This window comes from Ranitomeya imitator, chromosome 2 (assembly GCF_032444005.1).
Source record: "Ranitomeya imitator isolate aRanImi1 chromosome 2, aRanImi1.pri, whole genome shotgun sequence".
NCBI classification, from domain to species: Eukaryota; Metazoa; Chordata; class Amphibia; order Anura; family Dendrobatidae; genus Ranitomeya; species Ranitomeya imitator.
Genome location: NC_091283.1, coordinates 289,191,881 through 289,205,826, shown reverse-complemented (window position 1 = coordinate 289,205,826; position 13,946 = coordinate 289,191,881). Strand labels below are relative to the sequence as shown.

At 45.2% G+C, this 13,946-nt stretch overlaps 1 protein-coding gene across 1 annotated transcript in view; it reads left to right on the top strand.

Annotated features, from left to right (window-relative positions):
- The first annotated feature begins 57 nt into the window (after positions 1-57).
- Positions 58-13,946, top strand: part of LOC138663223 (uncharacterized) — a 51,834-nt gene continuing 37,945 nt past the window's right edge. The window contains exon 1 of the mRNA XM_069749386.1: positions 58-193. The gene's annotated coding sequence lies outside the window, so the exon portion shown is untranslated. The remainder of the gene's footprint in view (positions 194-13,946) is intronic.

The following is a 13,946-nucleotide window of genomic DNA, read 5'->3' as shown; positions in this document are numbered from 1 at the left end:
CACAAAATAAGCATTAAAAAACAAATTGGTCCTGAAGTAAAGAAGCCATTTTTACTTTTAGAATATGGAAATCGTTTTACCCTCAAAGAATCTGTTCTTAAGCATCAAAAAGAGAATATATTTTCTTGTTCCATGTGTGGGAGATGTTTTAATAAGAAGTGGAATCTTGTTATGCACCAGAGAACTCACACAGGTGAGAAGCCTTTTTCATGTTCAGAATGTGAAAAATGTTTTAACCAGAAATCAGGTTTGGTTGAGCACCAGAGAACTCACAGGTGAGAAGCCTTTTTCATGTTCAGAATGTGGGAAATATTTTTATCAGAAAGCGAATCTTTATAGCCACCAGAGAATCCACACAGGGGAGAAGCCTTTTTCCTTTTCAGAATGTGGGAAATGTTTTAATCAGAAAGTGCATCTTGTTAGCCACCAGAGAATCCACACAGGGGAGAAGCCTTTTTCCTGTTCAGAATGTGGGAAATGTTTTAACCAGAAATCAGATTTGGTTAAGCACCAGAGATCTCACACAGGTGAGAAGCCTTTTTCATGTTCAGAATGTGGGAAATGTTTTAACCAGAAATCAGATTTGGTTAAGCACCAGAGATCTCACACAGGTGAGAAGCCTTTTTCATGTTCAGAATGTGGGAAATATTTTAATCGGAAATCAGATCTTGTTAGACACCAAAGAATTCACACAGGGGAGAAGCATTTTTCCTGTTCCTAATGTGGGAAATGTTTTACATGGAATTCAACTCTTTAATAAACATCAGAGAAGTTGCACAGGGGAGAAGCCTTTTTCATGTTCAGAATGTTGGAAATATTTAACCAAAAATTGTAACTTCTTAAAACAGTTGTCTTACTACTAGGACAACATCTTGTCATCTATATATATAATTGTCTAAGGGTTTTTCCGTCTGTCTTTCTGTCTGTCTGTCTGTCTGTCCAGGAAATCCCACGTCTCTGATTGGTCGAGGCCGCCAGGCCTCGACCAATCAGCAACGGGCACAGCGACAATGATGTCATAATGGTTGCCATGGTGACGATGATGTCATAAAGGTTGCCTCGACCAATCAGCGACGGGCACAGTTTGCCGCGAATTATGGAATCATCATTGTCCATATACTACGGGGACATGCATATTCTAGAATACCCGATGCGACGGGCACAGCATGGCGATGATGATGTCATAAAAGTTGCCTTGACCAATCAGCGACGGGCACAGTCTGCCGCAAATTCGCCTCGACCAATCAGCGACGGGCACAGTATCGACGTAGATGTCATAATGGTTGCCATGGCGACGATGATGTCATAAAGGTTGCCTCGACCAATCAGCGACGGGCACAGTCTGCTGCGAATTCTGGAATCATCATTGTCCATATACTACGGGGACATGCATATTCTAGAATACCCGATGCGTTAGAATCGGGCCACAATCTAGTATAGTATAATACACGCTCTATAGTCATCCATATAGTATAATACACTCTCCATAGTCATCCATATAGTATAATACACGCTCCATAGTCATCCATATAGTATAATACACGCTCCATAGTCATCCATATAGTATAATAAACTCTCAATAGTCATCCATATAGTATAATACACTCTCCATAGTCATCCATATAGTATAATACACGCTCCATAGTCATTCTTATAGTATAATACACGCTCCATAGTCATCCATATAGTATAATACACTCTCCATAGTCGTCCATATAGTATAATACACTCCCCATAATCCTCCATATAGTATAATACACTCCTCAGTCCTCCATATAGTATACTACACTCCTCAGTCCTCCATCTATCTTCTATATATATAATTGCCTAAGGGCTTTTCCGTCTGTCTGTCTTTCTGTCTGTCTGTCCTGGAAATCCCGCATCTCTGATTGGTCGAGGCCGCCCCCGACCAATCAGCGACGGGCACAGCGACGATGATGTCATAAAGGACGTAGACATCCCGCGTCTGATTGGTCGAGGCCGCCAGGCCTCGACCAATCAGCGACGGGCACAGTAACGACGTAGATGTCATAATGGTTGCCATGGCGACGATGATGTCATAAAGGTTGCCTCGACCAATCAGCGACGGGCACAGTCTGCCGCGAATTCTGGAATCATCATTGTCCATATACTACGGGTACATGCATATTCTAGAATACCCGATGCGTTAGAATCAGGCCACAATCTAGTCTACTATATAATTGTCTAAGGGTCACTTCCGTCTGTCTGTCTTTCTGTCTGTCTGTCATGGATATTCACTGGTCGTGGCCTCTGTCTGTCATGGAAATCCAAGTCGCTGATTGGTCGTGGCAAAACAGCCATGACCAATCAGCGACGGGCACAGTCTGGAAGAAAATGGCTGCTCCTTCCTCCCCGCAGTCAGTGCCTGGCGCCCGCATATTCCCCTTCAGTCACCTCTCACACAGGGTTAATGCCGGCGGTAACGGACCGCGTTATGCCGCATGTAATGCACTCCGTAGCCGCTGCTATTAACCCTGTGTGTCCCCAACTTTTTACTATACTACACGGGCTGTGCAATATACTACGCGGGCTGTGCAATATACTACGTGGGCTGTGCAATATACTACGTGGACATGCATATTCTAGAATACCCGATGCGTTAGAATCGGGCCACCATCTAGTTCCTTATATTTGGCCTCGTTAAATCAAAAATGCTCATACACAGCTCCCTTGCCAATGCCAATTCAGCGGTGTCAGGATTCATGTGAGGTTGTTACAGTACACAAGCCCTGCGCCCAATCAGTTCCGGCTTCACTGTCCCCGCCTTCGGAAGTATTGAACATAAACAGGAAACCAGAGCTGGACTGCTCTCTACTTCCTCCTATTGTTTGATTTGAAGTTGGGGACAGTGACATCAGCGCTGATTGGCAGCAGGTCTCACATGACGTCACAAACTCACATGAGCTTTATGAACGCAAGTGCTGGAACTGCATTGGCATGGAAGGTTTGAATAATTATTTTTATTTTAACAGGATGAAACATAAGGCTTGAGAAGGGATTGTCCAAGTAGAGAACAACCCTTTTAAACATAAAAAAAATCCCACACAGCGAGAAGTCATTATCATACCTAGAGTGTAAAGAATTAATTATTTGAAAATTGTATTTTGTTGACTGTCAAAATTGGCTCTGACCTGGGGAAAATTATATACAATGGGGAAGATAACTATTGGATACTATACCGATTTTGCAAGTTTTTCCAGATACAAAGAATGAAGTCTGTAATTTTTTTTGTAGGTACACTTCAACTGTAAGAGACAGAATCTAAAAGCCAGGAAATAAGTGTATGATTTTTGCATAATTAATTTGCATTTTATTGCATGAAATACTGTATTTTTCGGACTATACGATGCACCAGACAATAAGACTTATCTACGGTAGGTTTTAAAGGAGGAAATTAGGGAAATAAAAACTGAAGCATAAAACGTGGAAAAACTTGTACATATTCCAGATGTCCATCGGTAGACCTATCGGCCACTGAAAGCACGAGCAGCTAGGTGCAACGAGTGCAAAGTGCAGATTTCTCCTTAAGCAGATCATGTAATGGCTCCATATTTACACTTAGCAGAATGCCCCTGATGTGGGGAACATCATGAGCATCGTGTCGTACTTATGTGAGGTTCACGTAGCAAATTATGCATAAAAAATAGTTTTCATATTGTAAGAAAAGGGGAGGTTTCAGCCCTTAAAGGGAACCTGTCACCTGAATTTGGCGGGACTGGTTTTGGGTCATATGGGCGGAGTTTTCGGGTGTTTGATTCACCCTTTCCTTACCCGCTGGCTGCATGCTGGCTGCAATATTGGATTGAAGTTCATTCTCTGTCCTCCATAGTACACGCCTGCACAAGGCAAGATTGCTTTGCGCAGGCGCGTACTATGGAAGACAGAGAATGAACTTCAATCCAATATTGCAGCCAGCATGCAGCCAGCGGGTAAGGAAAGGGTGAATCAAACACCCGAAAACTCCGCCCATATGACCCAAAACCAGTCCCGCCAAATTCAGGTGACAGAGTCCCTTTAAAGGGAAGGTGCCACCAGTTTTCTTGTATTTTGTTTTTTTGTGAAATTAAGCTTAAAATAGTAATTAAAATGTATTAATGCAATGTTTGCACTGTTTGCAAACATTTCTATATGAAAAATATTATATATTTTTCTCCAAATATACATATTTACCACTAGGTTTAGACCTCAAGCAGCTATAGTAAGATTTAGCAGCTCTGCCCCAGGGATATTAGACCACCCAAAAGGGGAGGGAAATGGTGATGTCAGCAGTTACTGCCCCAACAGTAAGAATGAAGAGCAGCATCACAGGGCAGCACCATTTTGTGTGTGACTGCCCTGTGACCTGTTATCACCAGCAGTTACTGCATCAGAGTCAGAGCTTGTTTACAGAGGAGCAGAACACAGTGGACTCAGCAGCATCTGGACCCAAGAAGAGTGATGTGGTGTGCATGGAGCAGCATTAGGAGCTGTCTGGGACTCATACCTCAAGAAGATAAGAAGGAGCTCCAGCTCTGCAGTGAATAGCCAGGCATTATGGAGGGAGGGGAGAGATGCATTGTATGGCTAAGGCCGGGGTCACACTAGACCGCAATACGGACGAGTGCAATGCGATAAAAAAATCGCATAGCACTCGTCCCAATGTTAATCTATGGGGCAGCTCCCATCATCCGATATTTTCTCGGCTGTATTCAGGATCCGAGTGAAATCGCAGCATGCTGCGATTGTCAGCGTATCTCGGCCGAGAATCGCCAATGAAAGTCTATGGGGGTGAGAAAAAATAGCACAGCACACGGACCATCAGTGTGACTTGCGAGAAATTCTCAGGCATTGGGCAGGTGACAGGAAAGGCTCAGCCATTATTTGCTCATTTTGCAAGTGTGTGAGAAAATCTCGCCATACGGATGCCAAACGGATCATTGGATGCGAGAAAATCGCATCCTCGCACTGCACACGGATCACTGTTTTGATAACATTTGTGCGATTCTCGTCCGTCAAAAACGGACCTTTTTTTTATACGTGTGTGTCCCCGGCCTAAGAGTGACTGATGGGAGAGAAAGAGGCGTGAAGTATGATGAGTGAGACACATATGGAGTGTGATGGGGAGATACACATTGAGGCTGTGTGCACACGTTCAGGATTTTTCGCATTTTTTTGCGTTTGCTATAAAAATGCGATTAAAAACTATTTAAAAATGCATACATGTGCATCCCATCATTTATAATGCATTCCACAATTTTTGTGCATATGTTTTCTGGGGAAAAAACGCATCGCAGTAAAAAACGCAACATGTTCTGCGCATGTCGTGTCTCCTCCTTTGATGTGGGCTCCGGTGCTGAGCCCACATCAAAGTCACAACATGTCGGCTGTTTTGTACAGCTGACATGTGCGTGCAATAGCGGCGGGTGAAATCGCAATTCACCCGCCGCTATTAACCTGTTAAATGCCGCTGTCAAATGCTGACAGCAGCATTTAACTACCGCTTCCAGCCGCGTGGCCAGAAATGAGCGCATCGTCCACCCCCGTCACATGATCAGGGGTTGGCGATGCGTCAGGATAGTAACCATAGAGGTCCTTGAGACCTCTATAGTTACTGATGCCGGCCTGCTGTGAGCGCCACGCTGTGGTCGGCACTCATAGCAAGCCTGTAATTTAGCTACGGAGCAGCAATCTGATGATCGCTGCTATGTAGCTGAGCCGATCGAGTTGTGCCAGCTTCTAGTTTCCCATGGAGGCTATTGAAGCATGGCAAATGTAAAAAAAAAGTTTTTAAAAATATGAAAAAAAAAAAAAAATTAAAGTTTAAATCACCCCCCTTTTGCCCCATCAAAAATAAAGCAATAAAAAAAAACTACACATATTTAGTATCGCCGCGTTCAGAATCGCCCGATCTGTCAATAAAAAAAAAACATGACTGACATGTGCCCGCAATAGCGGCGGGTGAAATCGCGATTCAACCGTTCCTCTGTATGTGTTTTCCGTCCGGCGGAAACAGCTGTTTTGACTGATCCTGCAAAAAACGGATGAAACGTGTGGCCATCCGGCGCTAATACAACTCAATGAGAAAATAACGGATCGCCCGATCTGTCAATAAAAAAAAAACATGACTGACATGTGCCCGCAATAGCGGCGGGTGAAATCGCGATTCAACCGTTCCTCTGTATGTGTTTTCCGTCCGGCGGAAACAGCTGTTTTGACTGATCCTGCAAAAAACGGATGAAACTTGTGGCCATCCGGCGCTAATACAACTCAATGAGAAAATAACGGATCCGGCGAAAAAAAACTGATCTGGCAGAAAAAAAAAAACTTGTGGAAAAAAACGGATCTGGCGGGAAAAAACGGATCCGGCGGAAAAAACTGATCTGGCAGAAAAAAAAGGAACTTGTGGAAAAAAACGGATCAGACGGGAAAAAACGGAACTGGCAGATACAAAAAAAGAACTTGTGGAAAAAATGGATCTGACGGGAAAAAACGGATCCGGCGGGAAAAAACGGATCCGGCGGGAAAAAAAGAATCAGGCGGGAAAAAAAGGATCCGATGGAAAAAACTGATCTGGCAGAAAAAACAAAAACTTGTGGGAAAAAAACGGATCTGGCGGAAAAAAACTGATCAGGCGGGAAAAAAAGGATCCGATGGAAAAAAAACTGATCTGGCAGAAAAAAAAGGAAATTGTGGAAAAAAACAGATCCGGCGGGAAAAAACGGAACTGGCAAATACAAAAAAAGAACTTGTGGGAAAAAACGGATCCGGCGGGAAAAAACGGATCAGGCGGGAAAAAAAGGATCCGATGGAAAAAAAAACCTGATCTGGCAGAAAAAAAAGGAAATTGTGGAAAAAAAAACGGATCCGGCAGGAAAAAACGGATCAGGCGGGAAAAAACAGATCAGGCGGGAAAAAAACTGATCTGGCAGAAAAAAAAGGAAATTGTGGAAAAAAACGGATCCGGCAGGAAAAAACGGATCAGGCGGGGAAAAAAAAAGGATCCGATGGAAAAAAAAACTGATCTGACAGAAAAAAAAGGAAATTGTGGAAAAAAAACGGATCAGGCGGGAAAAAACAGATCCGGCAGGAAAAAAGTGGATCCGGCGGGAATTAACGGATCCAGCCGGAAAAAATGGATCCGGCGGGAAAAAACGGATCCGGTGGAAAAAAAATCGGATCCGGCGGAAAAAAACGGATCCGGCGGGAAAAAATGGATCCGGTGGAAAAACGGATCTGGCGGAAAAAAACGGATTCTGCAAATGTGCTCGCAGGATGCGTTTTTTTTTTCTCATAAACTTGTATTAGCGACGGATCGTGACGGATGGCCACACGTCGCGTGGTCGCGTCCGTCGTGCAACGGATGCGTCGTGTTTTGGCGGACCGTCGGCACGAAAAAACATTCAAGTGAACTTTTTTTGTCCAGCGCGTCCGCCATTTTCTACCGCGCATGCGCTGCCAAAACTCCGCCCCCTCCTTCCAGACTTCAGAATGGGCAGTGGATGTGTTGAAAAACTGCATCCGCTGCCCACGTCGGGCACAAATTTCACAACGTGCGTCGGTACGTCGGCCCGACGCATAGCGACGGACTCGTACTGACGCAAGTGTGAAAGAGGCCTTTATGAGGGTTGAATTAAAAAAAAAAAAAAAAAACGCGTGGGCGCCCGTGCAATTTTCTGCACCAGAGGGGGAAAGCTGACGGCCGGGGGCCAATATCTGTAGCCTGCTATGAATATCAGCCTGCAGCTGTCTGTATAGCCTTTACTGGCTATTAAAATAGGGGGACCCCCCCAAAAAAAATTGCGTGGGGTCCCCCTATATTTTATAGCCAGAAAGGCTACGCAGACAGCTGCAGGCTGATATTCATAGCCTAGAGAGGGGCCATGCCAAACGGATCATTGGATGCGAGAAAATCGCATCCTCGCACTGCACACGGATCACTGTTTTGGTAACATTTGTGCGATTCTCGTCCGTCAAAAACGGACTTTTTTTTTTATACGTGTGTGTCCCCGGCCTAAGAGTGACTGATGGGAGAGAAAGAGGCGTGAAGTATGATGAGTGAGACACATATGGAGTGTGATGGAGAGATACACATTGAGGCTGTGTGCACACGTTCAGGATTTTTCGCATTTGTTTGCGTTTGCTATAAAAATGCGATAAAAACTATTTAAAAATGCATACATATGCATCCCATCATTTATAATGCATTCCACAATTTTTGTGCATATGTTTTCTGGGGAAAAAACGCATCGCAGTAAAAAACGCAACATGTTCTGCGCATGTCGTGTCTCCTCCTTTGATGTGGGCTCCGGCGCTGAGCCCACATCAAAGTCACAACATGTCGGCTGTTTTGTACAGCTGACATGTGCGTGCAATAGCGGCGGGTGAAATCGCAATTCACCCGCCGCTATTAACCTGTTAAATGCCGCTGTCAAATGCTGACAGCAGCATTTAACTACCGCTTCCAGCCGCGCGGCCAGAAATGAGCGCATCGTCCACCCCCGTCACATGATCAGGGGTTGGCGATGCGTCAGGATGGTAACCATAGAGGTCCTTGAGACCTCTATAGTTACTGATGCCGGCCTGCTGTGAGCGCCACCCTGTGGTCGGCACTCATAGCAAGCCTGTAATTTAGCTACGGAGCAGCAATCTGATGATCGCTGCTATGTAGCTGAGCCGATCGAGTTGTGCCAGCTTCTAGTTTCCCATGGAGGCTATTGAAGCATGGCAAATGTAAAAAAAAAGTTTTTAAAAATATGAAAAAAAAAAAAAAATTAAAGTTTAAATCACCCCCCTTTTGCCCCATCAAAAATAAAGCAATAAAAAAAAACTACACATATTTAGTATCGCCGCGTTCAGAATCGCCCGATCTGTCAATAAAAAAAAAACATGACTGACATGTGCCCGCAATAGCGGCGGGTGAAATCGCGATTCAACCGTTCCTCTGTATGTGTTTTCCGTCCGGCGGAAACAGCTGTTTTGACTGATCCTGCAAAAAACGGATGAAACGTGTGGCCATCCGGCGCTAATACAACTCAATGAGAAAATAACGGATCCGGCGAAAAAAAACTGATCTGGCAGAAAAAAAAAAACTTGTGGAAAAAAACGGATCTGGCGGGAAAAAACGGATCCGGCGGAAAAAACTGATCTGGCAGAAAAAAAAGGAACTTGTGGAAAAAAACGGATCAGACGGGAAAAAACGGAACTGGCAGATACAAAAAAAGAACTTGTGGAAAAAAATGGATCCGACGGGAAAAAACGGATCCGGCGGGAAAAAACGGATCCGGCGGGAAAAAAAGAATCAGGCGGGAAAAAAAGGATCCGATGGAAAAGAAAACCTGATCTGGCAGAAAAAAAAGGAAATTGTGGAAAAAAAACGGATCCGGCGGGAAAAAACGGAACTGGCAAATACAAAAAAAGAACTTGTGGGAAAAAACGGATCCGGCGGGAAAAAACGGATCAGGCGGGAAAAAAAGGATCCGATGGAAAAAAAACTGATCTGGCAGAAAAAAAAGGAAATTGTGGAAAAAAAACGGATCCGGCGGGAAAAAAAGGATCCGATGGAAAAAAAAACCTGATCTGGCAGAAAAAAAAGGAAATTGTGGAAAAAAAAACGGATCCGGCAGGAAAAAACGGATCAGGCGGGAAAAAAAAAGGATCCGATGGAAAAAAAAACTGATCTGACAGAAAAAAAAGGAAATTGTGGAAAAAAAACGGATCAGGCGGGAAAAAACAGATCCGGCAGGAAAAAAGTGGATCCGGCGGGAATTAACGGATCCAGCCGGAAAAAATGGATCCGGCGGGAAAAAACGGATCCGGTGGAAAAAAAATCGGATCCGGCGGAAAAAAACGGATCCGGCGGGAAAAAATGGATCCGGTGGAAAAACGGATCTGGCGGAAAAAAACGGATTCTGCAAATGTGCTCGCAGGATGCGTTTTTTTTTTCTCATAAACTTGTATTAGCGACGGATCGTGACGGATGGCCACACGTCGCGTGGTCGCGTCCGTCGTGCAACGGATGCGTCGTGTTTTGGCGGACCGTCGGCACGAAAAAACATTCAAGTGAACTTTTTTTGTCCAGCGCGTCCGCCATTTTCTACCGCGCATGCGCTGCCAAAACTCCGCCCCCTCCTTCCAGACTTCAGAATGGGCAGTGGATGTGTTGAAAAACTGCATCCGCTGCCCACGTCGGGCACAAATTTCACAACGTGCGTCGGTACGTCGGCCCGACGCATAGCGACGGACTCGTACTGACGCAAGTGTGAAAGAGGCCTTTATGAGGGTTGAATTAAAAAAAAAAAAAAAAAACGCGTGGGCGCCCGTGCAATTTTCTGCACCAGAGGGGGAAAGCTGACGGCCGGGGGCCAATATCTGTAGCCTGCTATGAATATCAGCCTGCAGCTGTCTGTATAGCCTTTACTGGCTATTAAAATAGGGGGACCCCCCCAAAAAAAATTGCGTGGGGTCCCCCTATATTTTATAGCCAGAAAGGCTACGCAGACAGCTGCAGGCTGATATTCATAGCCTAGAGAGGGGCCATGCCAAACGGATCATTGGATGCGAGAAAATCGCATCCTCGCACTGCACACGGATCACTGTTTTGGTAACATTTGTGCGATTCTCGTCCGTCAAAAACGGACTTTTTTTTTTATACGTGTGTGTCCCCGGCCTAAGAGTGACTGATGGGAGAGAAAGAGGCGTGAAGTATGATGAGTGAGACACATATGGAGTGTGATGGAGAGATACACATTGAGGCTGTGTGCACACGTTCAGGATTTTTCGCATTTGTTTGCGTTTGCTATAAAAATGCGATAAAAACTATTTAAAAATGCATACATATGCATCCCATCATTTATAATGCATTCCACAATTTTTGTGCATATGTTTTCTGGGGAAAAAACGCATCGCAGTAAAAAACGCAACATGTTCTGCGCATGTCGTGTCTCCTCCTTTGATGTGGGCTCCGGCGCTGAGCCCACATCAAAGTCACAACATGTCGGCTGTTTTGTACAGCTGACATGTGCGTGCAATAGCGGCGGGTGAAATCGCAATTCACCCGCCGCTATTAACCTGTTAAATGCCGCTGTCAAATGCTGACAGCAGCATTTAACTACCGCTTCCAGCCGCGCGGCCAGAAATGAGCGCATCGTCCACCCCCGTCACATGATCAGGGGTTGGCGATGCGTCAGGATGGTAACCATAGAGGTCCTTGAGACCTCTATAGTTACTGATGCCGGCCTGCTGTGAGCGCCACCCTGTGGTCGGCACTCATAGCAAGCCTGTAATTTAGCTACGGAGCAGCAATCTGATGATCGCTGCTATGTAGCTGAGCCGATCGAGTTGTGCCAGCTTCTAGTTTCCCATGGAGGCTATTGAAGCATGGCAAATGTAAAAAAAAAGTTTTTAAAAATATGAAAAAAAAAAAAAAATTAAAGTTTAAATCACCCCCCTTTTGCCCCATCAAAAATAAAGCAATAAAAAAAAACTACACATATTTAGTATCGCCGCGTTCAGAATCGCCCGATCTGTCAATAAAAAAAAAACATGACTGACATGTGCCCGCAATAGCGGCGGGTGAAATCGCGATTCAACCGTTCCTCTGTATGTGTTTTCCGTCCGGCGGAAACAGCTGTTTTGACTGATCCTGCAAAAAACGGATGAAACGTGTGGCCATCCGGCGCTAATACAACTCAATGAGAAAATAACGGATCCGGCGAAAAAAAACTGATCTGGCAGAAAAAAAAAAACTTGTGGAAAAAAACGGATCTGGCGGGAAAAAACGGATCCGGCGGAAAAAACTGATCTGGCAGAAAAAAAAGGAACTTGTGGAAAAAAACGGATCAGACGGGAAAAAACGGAACTGGCAGATACAAAAAAAGAACTTGTGGAAAAAAATGGATCCGACGGGAAAAAACGGATCCGGCGGGAAAAAACGGATCCGGCGGGAAAAAAAGAATCAGGCGGGAAAAAAAGGATCCGATGGAAAAGAAAACCTGATCTGGCAGAAAAAAAAGGAAATTGTGGAAAAAAAACGGATCCGGCGGGAAAAAACGGAACTGGCAAATACAAAAAAAGAACTTGTGGGAAAAAACGGATCCGGCGGGAAAAAACGGATCAGGCGGGAAAAAAAGGATCCGATGGAAAAAAAACTGATCTGGCAGAAAAAAAAGGAAATTGTGGAAAAAAAACGGATCCGGCGGGAAAAAAAGGATCCGATGGAAAAAAAAACCTGATCTGGCAGAAAAAAAAGGAAATTGTGGAAAAAAAAACGGATCCGGCAGGAAAAAACGGATCAGGCGGGAAAAAAAAAGGATCCGATGGAAAAAAAAACTGATCTGACAGAAAAAAAAGGAAATTGTGGAAAAAAAACGGATCAGGCGGGAAAAAACAGATCCGGCAGGAAAAAAGTGGATCCGGCGGGAATTAACGGATCCAGCCGGAAAAAATGGATCCGGCGGGAAAAAACGGATCCGGTGGAAAAAAAATCGGATCCGGCGGAAAAAAACGGATCCGGCGGGAAAAAATGGATCCGGTGGAAAAACGGATCTGGCGGAAAAAAACGGATTCTGCAAATGTGCTCGCAGGATGCGTTTTTTTTTTCTCATAAACTTGTATTAGCGACGGATCGTGACGGATGGCCACACGTCGCGTGGTCGCGTCCGTCGTGCAACGGATGCGTCGTGTTTTGGCGGACCGTCGGCACGAAAAAACATTCAAGTGAACTTTTTTTGTCCAGCGCGTCCGCCATTTTCTACCGCGCATGCGCTGCCAAAACTCCGCCCCCTCCTTCCAGACTTCAGAATGGGCAGTGGATGTGTTGAAAAACTGCATCCGCTGCCCACGTCGGGCACAAATTTCACAACGTGTGTCGGTACGTCGGCCCGACGCATAGCGACGGACTCGTACTGACGCAAGTGTGAAAGAGGCCTTTATGAGGGTTGAATTAAAAAAAAAACAAAAAAACGCGTGGGCGCCCGTGCAATTTTCTGCGCCAGAGGGGGAAAGCTGACGGCCGGGGGCCAATATCTGTAGCCTGCTATGAATATCAGCCTGCAGCTGTCTGTATAGCCTTTACTGGCTATTAAAATAGGGGGACCCCCCCAAAAAAATTGCGTGGGGTCCCCCCCTATATTTTATAGCCAGAAAGGCTACGCAGACAGCTGCAGGCTGATATTCATAGCCTAGAGAGGGGCCATGGATATTGCCCCCCCCCCCCCCGGGCTACAAATACCAGTCCGCAGCCGCCCCAGAAATGGCGCATCTGTAAGATGCGCCAATTCCGGCACTTAGCCCCTCTCTTCCCACTCCCGTGTAGCGGTGGGATATGGGGTAATGAAGGGTTAATGTCACCTTGCTATTGTAAGGTGACATTAAGCCGGGTTAATAACGGAGAGGCGTCAAGACGCCTATCCGTTATTAATCCAATAGTAAGAAAGGGTTAAAAAAAAACACGCACACATTAGGAAAAAAGTATTTTAATATTCTTCATTTCACCATACTTACCATACTTCAGCGCCTGCAACAAAACGTAAAATAATAAACCGTATACTAGCTGTCCGCTGTAGTCCAATTAATATCGAGTGTCCCACGACGATCTCCCCTATAGAACAGTGACATCGGGTGATGTCACTGCTCTATAGAACCCTCAGTGACACACTGACAGGAGACAATGGCTCCTACAGTGCATCACTGAGAGGTTACCTTAGGACAAGGTCTCACTTTATGGCAATTGCTGCCTGGGAAAGTTTCTCATACAGCAATGGCATAAAGTGAGACTAGGGACTTTTTTTTTTACAGTGGCGGAGGAATACAGTGGTGGAAGGATACCTTCCTGCTGTCATTGTGTTCCTGGAGCCCCTAAAGAGCAGTCGCATTATCTGATGCTGCTGCTCTCCACGGGAGATCGCCGTGGGACACTCGTGGATTTCTGTGGACAGGGAGTATATTGG